Source organism: Rutidosis leptorrhynchoides, chromosome 1 (assembly GCF_046630445.1).
Source record: "Rutidosis leptorrhynchoides isolate AG116_Rl617_1_P2 chromosome 1, CSIRO_AGI_Rlap_v1, whole genome shotgun sequence".
Taxonomy (NCBI): Eukaryota; Viridiplantae; Streptophyta; class Magnoliopsida; order Asterales; family Asteraceae; genus Rutidosis; species Rutidosis leptorrhynchoides.
In genome coordinates, this window is record NC_092333.1 from 539,890,841 (window position 1) to 539,902,462 (window position 11,622).

Sequence of the window (11,622 nt, forward strand, 5' to 3'; positions counted from 1 at the left end):
AAAAGAAGAGCACGACACCTTGAAAGATGTCATAAATGCGGAAAATGCCCACATGAAGGTAAATGTTCGAACAATCAAACATATTCAAATACCAAATTTTTTACTCTATGCAGAGAAGGACCGTTCATATGTTTAGAAGAAAAGTTATTGAAAAATCGAGGTTACGCTTATGTAGCTATGGAAAACCAAATCACACGACTCTCCTATGAGTCGGCTAAAGCAGGTCTCTGAGAATTCTTTCTCACAGGTAAGTATGTACAGTTTTTAATTTTATTTTTATTGCTTTTAACCTTTTGATAATAAACGCTGAATCGTTCGCTATAAAGTATTAAATTGATATTCAATTAAAAAAGGTATGCGAAACCGAAATTATTGATATCATACAAAAATTTATTACATCACTGCAAAATTTACCGTTTATTCTTAAGGTATAAATATCTTTAATCAATCAATCCAAAAATATTTCAGAAATTCGTCAAGAGTAAAACTAGGTAAAATAACCGAAATTACTTTACCCAAAAGAGGGGCGTATATTTTTGATAATATTTTATAAATTAAAGTGGGATAAAAGACCAAAAAGATTTTTCATTTTAAATTTTTACCTTGTTTTTAAAATTAATATATAAATATTAAATTATTATTGTAAATTTTTAAAATAAATATATTTAACTTTTTAAATATTTTAAAAAAATTAATATTTTTAATATAAGTTTGTAAAATTAATGTATAAAAATATTAATAATATTAATATGAATTTTTAATTTTATGCATTTTAAATTTAAGTTTGGTGTGAATTTAAAAACAAAAATTTACTTTATTTCATTAAGTTAAAATTTTGATATCTAAAATTCGTCGTAAGTTGAAGACTAGGTCGTTGAACCGAAATTGCATTACCCGAGGGCGGGACGAGAAATTTTGTTATCATTATTTTTAATCTTATTGATTTAAAGTATGCCAAAAACATTTAAAAAATCCAAAAATCTTTGTTTTTAAAACAAACGCTTTAAAATGACAAATTTTAAAATTTTGTCGAGAGACGGACAAGGACACCGATCTGAAACGCCCTCATTCTTAAAAGAAACAAATTTTTAAAATTTATTAATTTATGTTTTATTAGTTAAAGGTTTTTTATAAAATAAAAAAAAACCGCACTCGCGGAACTTGAAAGGGTCCCACATCCGCACTCGCGGAGATATCAAAACCCAGATATGGTTAACTGGTCGAACAAACCAGTCCCCAACACACCACACCCATATTTTCTGCGAAAAAACCCACAAAAACGCTCTCAATTTCGAGATTTTTCACCGTTAAACATCAATTTTTTTTGCTATAATTATGTTGAGAAAGATCCTACCAAGAAGTTTCTCAAGGAGATCGGTAATTTCTACATCTAAACACTCTTTAATTCGGATTTTTAGTGTTCTTGAATAAATTTATACCTAATTTGATTTTGATGATTTCTAGTTTAATTATGCTCAAATTGTTTGTGTATTATGCTTGTATAACCTAGATTGATGCTATTTAACATGATTAGAAGCCTTAAACTTCAAATTTTGAATAATCTAGGGTCTGTGTTCTTGAGAAAAATTGGGGCTTTTTGATATAAATGGGTTATGGACGAATTTTGTTGTTAGTTTATACTAAATTGAGTAGTGTAACATGTTTAGGTTGCTAAATGATCAAAACTTTGATCCTAAACATGATTTTTAAGTATTAAAGTAGACTTTTTGAGTCAAAAATGCATGAACTCAATTTAATTGATATGAATGCCATTTGAAACTTGTTTAATTGCTAGTAATGATTATTTTGACATGTTATTTGAGATAAAAGCTAAAGAACATTGTATACATTTTTATATATGTTTATTTGTAAAAGTGTAGAATTGTTAATATTGTGAAAATGCATATAAAGTTTAAAATGGATTAAACATGTCTTTATGATTGTTTTGATTTATGATTTTGCTAACACTAATGCATATTTGGATGCACAAAAATTGTGTTTAATGTGTTTTGCAGACTGAAAGGGGTGAATCTTCATCCGCATCTCAGGCTCACAATGCTCCTCCTGAGAATGCAGAACAACAGGAGATTAACGACCAATATAGACAAAATCTACCGCATCAATTCATTTCATATTCAAATATAGAATTGGTAGATTTACATCCTAATTTAAGGTTTGACTGACATTGGATAGATTATCCAAAGTATCAGAGAAACTTGCACACCCTTCAGTCTAATGTTATTGAAGTACCCAGGGTAATAGATTGGGAACCGTTAGAAATAGTGGGATTGGACAATCCAATCAGAGAATTACTTACACAAAGGTATGGTAATTCTACTTTTAATGATTGGGAACGTTTGTTTAATATACTTAAGCGTGTATATAGAGAATGGTGTGTGGAATTATTATGTAGTGTTGAAATAAATGATCGAGTAGCTACCTTAACCGATCGTAGTTTTATTAGATTTTTATTAGGAGGTGTGATGCACCATATGTCTCTACTAGACATGGCTCAGGCTTTGTATATATATACGCCTGAGGAACTAGCATCTACTGATTGTCAAAGGTTGATAGTTAATGGTCGGAGGGTTGATGAAAATTTTGATATGAATGGAATATGGAGTAGAATGACTAGGCATAACCGATTTCGTGGGGGGGAATAACTCTTATACTGATATTGATAGAGCTGAGCTAAGAGTAATCTATAGGTTCTTAACAAACTCGATTACACAGCGAGGTAAGAACAAAGAGAAAGTAAATGAGAATCATTTATTTTATCTCATGTATATTCGAGACCAACAGAGCACTGTTAGTATACCTTATTGTGTGGGTTATTATTTATCGGCTATGGTTAGGAGTATACGGCCTATTGGTATAATAGGTGTGATGACCCGGGAAGTTCCGACCAAATTTAAACTTAAATCTTATTTGATTTCGATACGATAAGCAAAGTCTGTAATGTTGAAATATCAAAAACTTTGAACTGTGTTCATGTAACCAATTTTCCTTTAACTATTCCCGACGGTTCACGAACAATTTCGTAAATATAATTAGGTAAATACATATATAGATATAAATATAAATATAAGTGTATATATAATATTTTGGATTAATAAAGTACACTTAATCAATTAGAATTGAAATTATAAAAATAATAGTTGGAGTAATCAAAAATAATCATGTACTACTATAAATGAATATATATATATATATATATATATATATATAATATTATTATAAATCTAATGTATATATATGAATTCTATTAATAATTATTATTATATTGTAATATAGATCAAATATATAAATATTAAATATTCAATAGATGTTAACATATAATAAAATATAATTAATAAATTAAATATTAAATGTAATTACAAGTTAAACATATAATTGTCATACTAATACCATTATTACTTCCATCACTACTAACAATATCAATATGAATATTGAAATCGGTATTAATCATGCTATTATTTTCTATAGACAATATATAAATAGGAAAGTTGATATATATAATTGGTTTTGATATTATTGTATTCATTATTAATATCATTATTACTCTTATTAATATTGTTATTAGTAGTATTATTATTAATATTAGTTTTATTATGAATATTATTTCTATTGTTACTATTATTATTTGTGTCATTAATCTTATATATAAAAATTTATATAAATAATGTTATTATGATTTATTATATACTTAATATTAATATATAGTTATATATTTTAGAAAATCAATAATTGATTTTATTTAAATTATTATTATTAATATATTTATTAATTATTAATTATTAATTATTAATTATTAAATCTATAAGAAAATCGTACAAATAGATCCTTAAGAATCCTCAAATTCGTTGCCTTTTCCTATCAACACCATACCTGATTTGTTTCTGTCTGGAATCACGACTTTACAGCACATTAACATCCAAAAGCTGTTAGCAATCTCTATCTTCTGTTTTTTTTAATTATTTTTTTATCTATTTTCTGTACTGATTAATTCAAGGTCGATAGTCATTTATATATATATAAATCGATCACTTCCAGTGGTAAAATGAAAACAATTGACTTACAATATCAATTATCACTTACAATTATCTTTCACAGTCATTTTTTCAATTGGAATTCAAACAGAAAACAAGAAATAACAGGTAACGGCCCTGTTCAAGTTTTATTTTTCTAAAACTTCAAATTTTTGTTTTAATTAAAAATCTATTAATACAGTAATGTTTTAAAGACTTCGTTCAATCAATCTGGAAAGTTTCATTTGTTAAATTTCCATATCGAAATCGAAGAACTAAAACGGGTTTTTTTACAGTTTTCTTAATTTTTTGTTTTTGATGTTTTCGTTAAATGAATTAATCTTTAATCATTTTTCTGTTTGTTATACAATTCTTAAACTAAATAAATAAAACTTTATGAATCTGGTTTGAACATCGATCGAATTAAAACTCATGGGGAAGAAGAAGAGGTTTTATAATACGGTTTATATATAATTTTGAGGGTTTTAAAACAGAAAAATGGGCAACAGCCCAATGGTCCGAGATGTTAATGGGGGAGCGAGAGGTCGTGGGTTCGATCCATGGCAGAGACGTTTTCTTTTTAGACAGCCTCTTTATTGAGGTAGTCTCATCTTTTTATTATTATTATTATTATTATTATTATTATTATTATTATTATTATTATTATTATTATTATTATTATTATTATTATTATTATTATTGTTAATGTTAATGTTGCTATTATTACGATTGATTATTAATTAATGTTATTACTACTAAGTATATTAAATATCACTAGTACCATTATTATTGTTATCATTATTATTATTACTAGAATTAGAAATATCATAAATATTAGTATTTGTTGTACAATATGATTAAGACTATCATCCTAGTATAATATTCATCATTAATATTATTTTTATTAAAAGTAGTATTATTATTACCATTAACATTATTATTACTATATGTATTAATTAAAATTATTAATATCATTATTATTATCAAAGCTATCTTTTTAAACAAATAAATACTATGTACATAAAATATACTTATTACATAATTATATTAATATTTTCACATAACTATATATATTAAACCTATTAATATTATTTGTATAAATATTTACATATAACAAACTATTGTTTTTTTTAAACACTAAACAATTATATATATAAATATGGATATATTAATGTAACTATATAAATATTAATCTTTTTGAATACATACACAAATTAAATATATATAATATATAAATTAGGTTATAATATATAAAATTGTTCAATTACGATTATATGTATTAATATATACACAAATGATATAGGTTCGTGAATCCGAGGCCAACCCTGCACTTGTTCAATGTCGTCATATGTATTTTTACTACAAAATACAGTATTGTGAGTTTCATTTGCTCCCTTTTTAAATGCTTTTACAATATATATTTTTGGGACTGAGAATATATGCGCTGCTTTTATAACTGTTTTACGAAATGGACACAAGTAATGGAAACTACATTATATGGTTGAATTATCGAAATCGAATATGCCCCTTTTATTAAGTCTGGTAATCTAAGAATTAGGGAACAGACACCCTAATTGACGCGAACTCTAAAGATAGATCTATCGGGCCCAACAAGCCCCATCCAAAGTACCGGATGCTTTAGTACTTCGAAATTTATATCATGTCCGAAGGAGGATCCCGGAATGATGGGGATATTCTTATATGCATATTGTAAATGTCGGTTACCAGGTGTTCAATCCATATGAATGATATTTTTGTCTCTATGCATGGGACATATGTTTATGAGAAATGGAAATATGAAATCTTGTGGTCTATTAAAATTATGAAATGATTATTTATGTTAAACTAATGAACTCACCAACCTTTTGGTTGACACTTTAAAGCATGTTTATTCTCAGGTACGAAAGAAATCTTCCGCTGTGCATTTGCTCATCTTAGAGATATTACTTGGAGTCATTCATGACATTTTTCAAAAGACGTTGCATTCGAGTCGTTGAGTTCATAAAGATTATTATTAAGTCAATTATAGTAAGATATATTACGAAATGGTATGCATGTTGTCAACTTTCGATGTAATGAAAGATTGTCTTTTCAAAAACGAATGCAATGTTTATAAAATGTATCATATAGAGGTCAAGTACCTCTCGATGTAATCAACTGTTGTGAATTGATTATAATCGATATGGACTTCATCCGGATGGATTAGGACGGGTCTCTATAGTTGGTATCAGAGCGGTGGTCTTAGCGAACCAAGTCTGCATTAGTGTGTATAACCGATAAGTCATTAGGATGCATTAGTGAGTCTGGACTTCGACCGTGTCTGCATGTCAAAAATTTTGCTTATCGTTTTATCCGGAAATCATTAGTTTATCATCCTTAAGATATTACCTGCTTATCATTCTTAGTCTAGACACATCTTACTGCAATAATTGCATGAACAGTGTATAGATAAATTCATATCATAGCGTATCTGTTATTGTTACCTTTGCCTGACAGCTTCCGTAGATTCCTCCGTAACTTATGGGATTTTAATATTATATATGTATATGTAAATTATGTATTGCAGGGTACTAATCTACATCCTATTCTACTCCTTATCAAAAATCCTTAATCTGATCGTACGAGATGAGTCCCTCAACATGTTCGAGTCCCTTAGATTCCGAAAACTATTCCGATAGTTATTCCGACATAGAGTTTCACTCAAACTCCGAAGGCAGTGTCACCAGAATGAATCAACCAATCAGCCATCCCCAATTCACCTGATGGGTTCGTAGTCGACTAAATCAATGGAGACGAGAAGAAGGCGATTCTTTCCACTCACCAACGTGCACTCTTGGTGAAGAACCTGAAGCACTTACCGGCGAACCTGTTCGTAACACCATTTTCTCTCTCATTTCCAGAGTATCTCACCACGACTATATCACAAGTCAGATTCAAAACCTTATTCATTCGCTAGTTCATACCGACAAACATCCCGGAATAATAAAGTCAATGAGTTTCGCGCCCGAGTTGTAGCCTTGGAAAATATGGTGCAAAATGTACCAGCTTCAACAACATCAACTGCATCAACTGTACCACCAACAACAACATAAACCACAACAACACACGCCTCAACATCACAATCGGTACCCCGAGCATAATCATCGTTCTACATAACGTTCTGCATCATTTATCTTCATTCAACATGGAAAAAAATATGTAATCTCTAATGTATTAAAGATTATATATTCTTGTTCTAATGTAAATCAAATGAGTTTAATATCATATTAACTCATTAAATCCATGATTGCATCTGAAGAAAATATATATACAAGTATATTTTTATAAAGATTGTAATTAAAAATTCTTTCGTACAAACTGTTAATGGTGAAAATATTTTAACGGGTAGGTAATACCCGAGGAATATTTAGATTTCACTTTAATAGGTTACACTGTACATTCGACGAAGCTGATTCAACAGTCATTTACTATCCTACTTACAACCACCGATATACGTATCCGTTCACCAAAGAATAACTATTTTCATTCAAATTCAATTTCATATTTGGATTTTGACCTATCAGAATCCAACAAGTGGCATAATGAAGAAATAATGGACACAATAAAAATTGATTAGAAACAGGCTAATTAACAATATGAAATTCTGTTAAGAATCCACGCTAACAAAATCCTAGCTAACTGTTCCTAGCTAACTGATTACATTTTATTTATCGCAATTTATTTATCGCAATTTAATTATCGCAATTTACATTCTCACAATTTTATTTATCGTCATTTAATTTCTGTTATTTACTTTACGCACTTTATTTATCGTCATTTAATTTCTGTTATTTATTTTTACGCACTTTAAATATCGGGACACGTATACAAAGTTTTGACATATCATATCGACACATCTATATATATTATTTGGAATCACCATAGACACTCTATATGCAGTAATGATCGAGTTCTCTATACAGGGTTGAGGTTGATTCTATAATAATATATATACTTTGAGTTGTGATCGAGTTTGAGACATGTACACGGGTCACGATACGTATTAATTAATTCGAATATTATATATTAAACTATATATGAATTATTGGACTGTTAACTGTGGACTATCAACATTGGACAATTAAAATGAATTAAAATATTGATTATAACATATGAAACTAAACAATTCTTCAAGTTTGCCACTTGATTTCATCTTAAACCTCATTTGTATCTTGACGATTCCAATATGCGTTCAAACTTTCATGATTCTTGAAAAAACCCCAATCGAGAGGATGAACCAACCGCACTTTATCTACAGAAGAAAAGATCGATGCATCTAGTTATGCACCTGAAAACTCTCAAAAACTGAGTAAACGTTTAACGCGTAACTGTGCTAATTCCTTTAGTGTTATTATTACCGAAAATAACTTTGCAATCTCTTTTCAAATTAGCCAATTATGTCACAGCTTCAGCAAACTAATTTCAACTTTTCATTTGAATAAACCTTATTATAACTTTGATATATAAGTTTACCTTTCGTCATTGTTACCGGGGAACTGTTTATATTTCACCACATTAGAAGTAAACTTGCCAGCAACTCCATTTATCTTTGACTTTCCGAAAAATCTTTATACTCATTGAAACTCTATCATATACTCATTCACATCTTATAACGAGAATTGCCATTCTAATTACCGAGAATTTGCAATCAGTATTTTGAAATCTCGCAGCATGTCTACATCAACAGATATATGAATACATATAGCATTTATATCTTAGAATTATGATCTTTTATTCTGAAACTCTGAAAAGCACCCAGTCTACGAATCTATACTCTAAATGTTGAAAAAGCTGAAGGAACCAGCAAAAACTGTAAACCACCTTAGCAATCGTAAGTTTGATGATAAAGAATGGAGTATTGGAAACACTCAATAGAAAATTTAGTACCGAAAAGCGGATTATGCGAAACTATGAAGGAAGCCGTAGACAAATCACAAAGAATAAGTTTAACTTCAAAGAATCCAAATGATTCAATGGCTGCTGAAATCTCTAGCGAATACCTTGCTTCTGACTCCAAACTCTTGCGGACAAATTTTCTTCACCATCCTTCGATATTAGAAATTCCAAGAATCATCGTATCCTTCATTATAAATATCCTCCATATTTCTGAAGATATTTTCATAACTATTATTATCTGAATCATTAATCTATTAGTGTTATCAGTGTTACATCATATAGAAACTGTTAGTTTCTATATTATGTAAACTTTCGAGCTTAAAATATGAATGTTATTGAAGTAATGTTGGGAACTGATGCATGAGTTAGTATAATATAATGACACTTGAACAACGTGATTATATTACAGCAAGTCATGCTGAGTTTCTAATGGGGCATGATGATTCACAGATTATAACATCATCATGTGCCATGTTACATGACTCTTTCATTCTGCTTAATTTCTGAACATATCAAGAAAGTATATTCTTGATAGTTCTATTCTCAATGATTCTAATAATTTGACAAATCAAATCGTACGATTTCGTTCTTTCTTGGTTAGAACATTAAGTTCATTCGAAACTCCGTACTTACGAATTCTGGACCGTTGCTCGCTTTACTAGAGGTCGAGAGGATAATAAAAAGGCAAAGAGATCCAAAATATAAGAGAAAATATAAAGCCCAATAACAACACGGAGGTTACAAACCATGGATATTAATACGAATAGCAATATAAAGACACGGTATAATTAAGAATAGTATCACCCCAAGGTAATAGTAGAAGTAAACAGATTCTTCTGGTGAAAGATTGAAAAGAAGGATGACAGAAATGATAATTAGAAAAAATATCAAGGATTAGAACTGGATTAAGCATTTTCACAATCTTTGGATGTATGAACTAAGAAGGAAAGTATAGGAATTATGAGAATAATTGAATGGAAGAGTATAATTTATAAGGAAAATATCAGACAAAGTAATCGAGGTAGATCATCGTATTTAATTATAGAGATCTTACTTTTCCTTGTTCACCGAAGAATCAAATCTTTTAAATTTCGAAGATCTTCTTTAAATCCCTTGAATTCCGAAGTTCAACCAAGACAACGTCAAAATTTAAAACGAAACTTTATTTATTCATTTCACTCTTTTGTGATAGTTTCATTCGTGCTCTTTGAATCATCGAATTATTTTTGTCCATATTACTCAATGAAGATAAAACTCAATTTATCAACTCATATTCATCATGAAAACATTTTTATTGTTAGCCATGACCACCTCACTCAAATTTCGGGACGAAATTTCTTTAACGGGTAGGTACTGTGATGACCCGGGAATTCCCGACCAAATTTAAACTTAAATCTTATTTGATTTCGATACGATAAGCAAAGTTTGTAATGTTGAAATATCAAAAACTTTGAACTGTGTTCATGTAACCAATTTTCCTTTGACTATTCCCGACGATTCACAAACAATTTCGTATAAATAATTAGGTAAATACATATATAGATATAAATATAAATATAAGTGTATATATAATATTTTGAATTAATAAAGTACACTTAATCAATTAGAATTGAAATTATAAAAATAATAGTTGGAGTAATCAAAAATAATCATGTACTACTATAAATGAATATATATATATATATATAATATTATTATAAATCTAATGTATATATATGAATTCTATTAATAATTATTATTATATTGCAATATAGATCAAATATATAAATATTAAATATTCAATAGATGTTAACATATAATAAAATATAATTAATAAATTAAATATTAAATGTAATTACAAGTTAAACATATAATTGTCATACTAATACCATTATTACTTCCATCACTACTAACAATATCAATATGAATATTGAAATCAGTATTAGTCATGCTATTATTTTCTATAGACAATATATAAATAGGAAAGTTGATATATATATATAATTGGTTTTGATATTATTGTATTCATTATTAATATCATTATTACTCTTATTAATATTGTTATTAGTAGTATTATTATTAATATTAGTTTTATTATGAATATTATTTCTATTGTTACTATTATTATTTGTGTCATTAATCTTATATATAAAAATTTATATAAATAATGTTATTATGATTTATTATATACTTAATATTAATATACAGTTATATATTTTAGAAAATCAATAATTGATTTTATTTAAATTATTATTATTAATATATTTATTAATTATTAATTATTAATTATTAAATCTATAAGAAAATCGTACAAATAGATCCTTAAGGATCCCCAAATTCGTTGCCTTTTCCTATCAACACCATACCTAATTTTTTTATGTCTGGAATCACGACTTTACAGCACATTAACATCCAAAAGCTGTTAGCAATCTCTATCTTCTATTTTTTTATTATTTTTTTTATCTATTTTCTGTACTGATTAATTCAAGGTCGATAGTCATTTATATATATATAAATCGATCACTTCCAGTGGTAAAACGAAAACAATTGACTTACAATATCAATTATCACTTACAATTATCTTTCACAGTCATTTTTTCAATTGGAATTCAAACAGAAAACAAGAAATAACAGGTAACAGCCATGTTCAAGTTTTATTTTTCTAAAACTTCGAATTTTT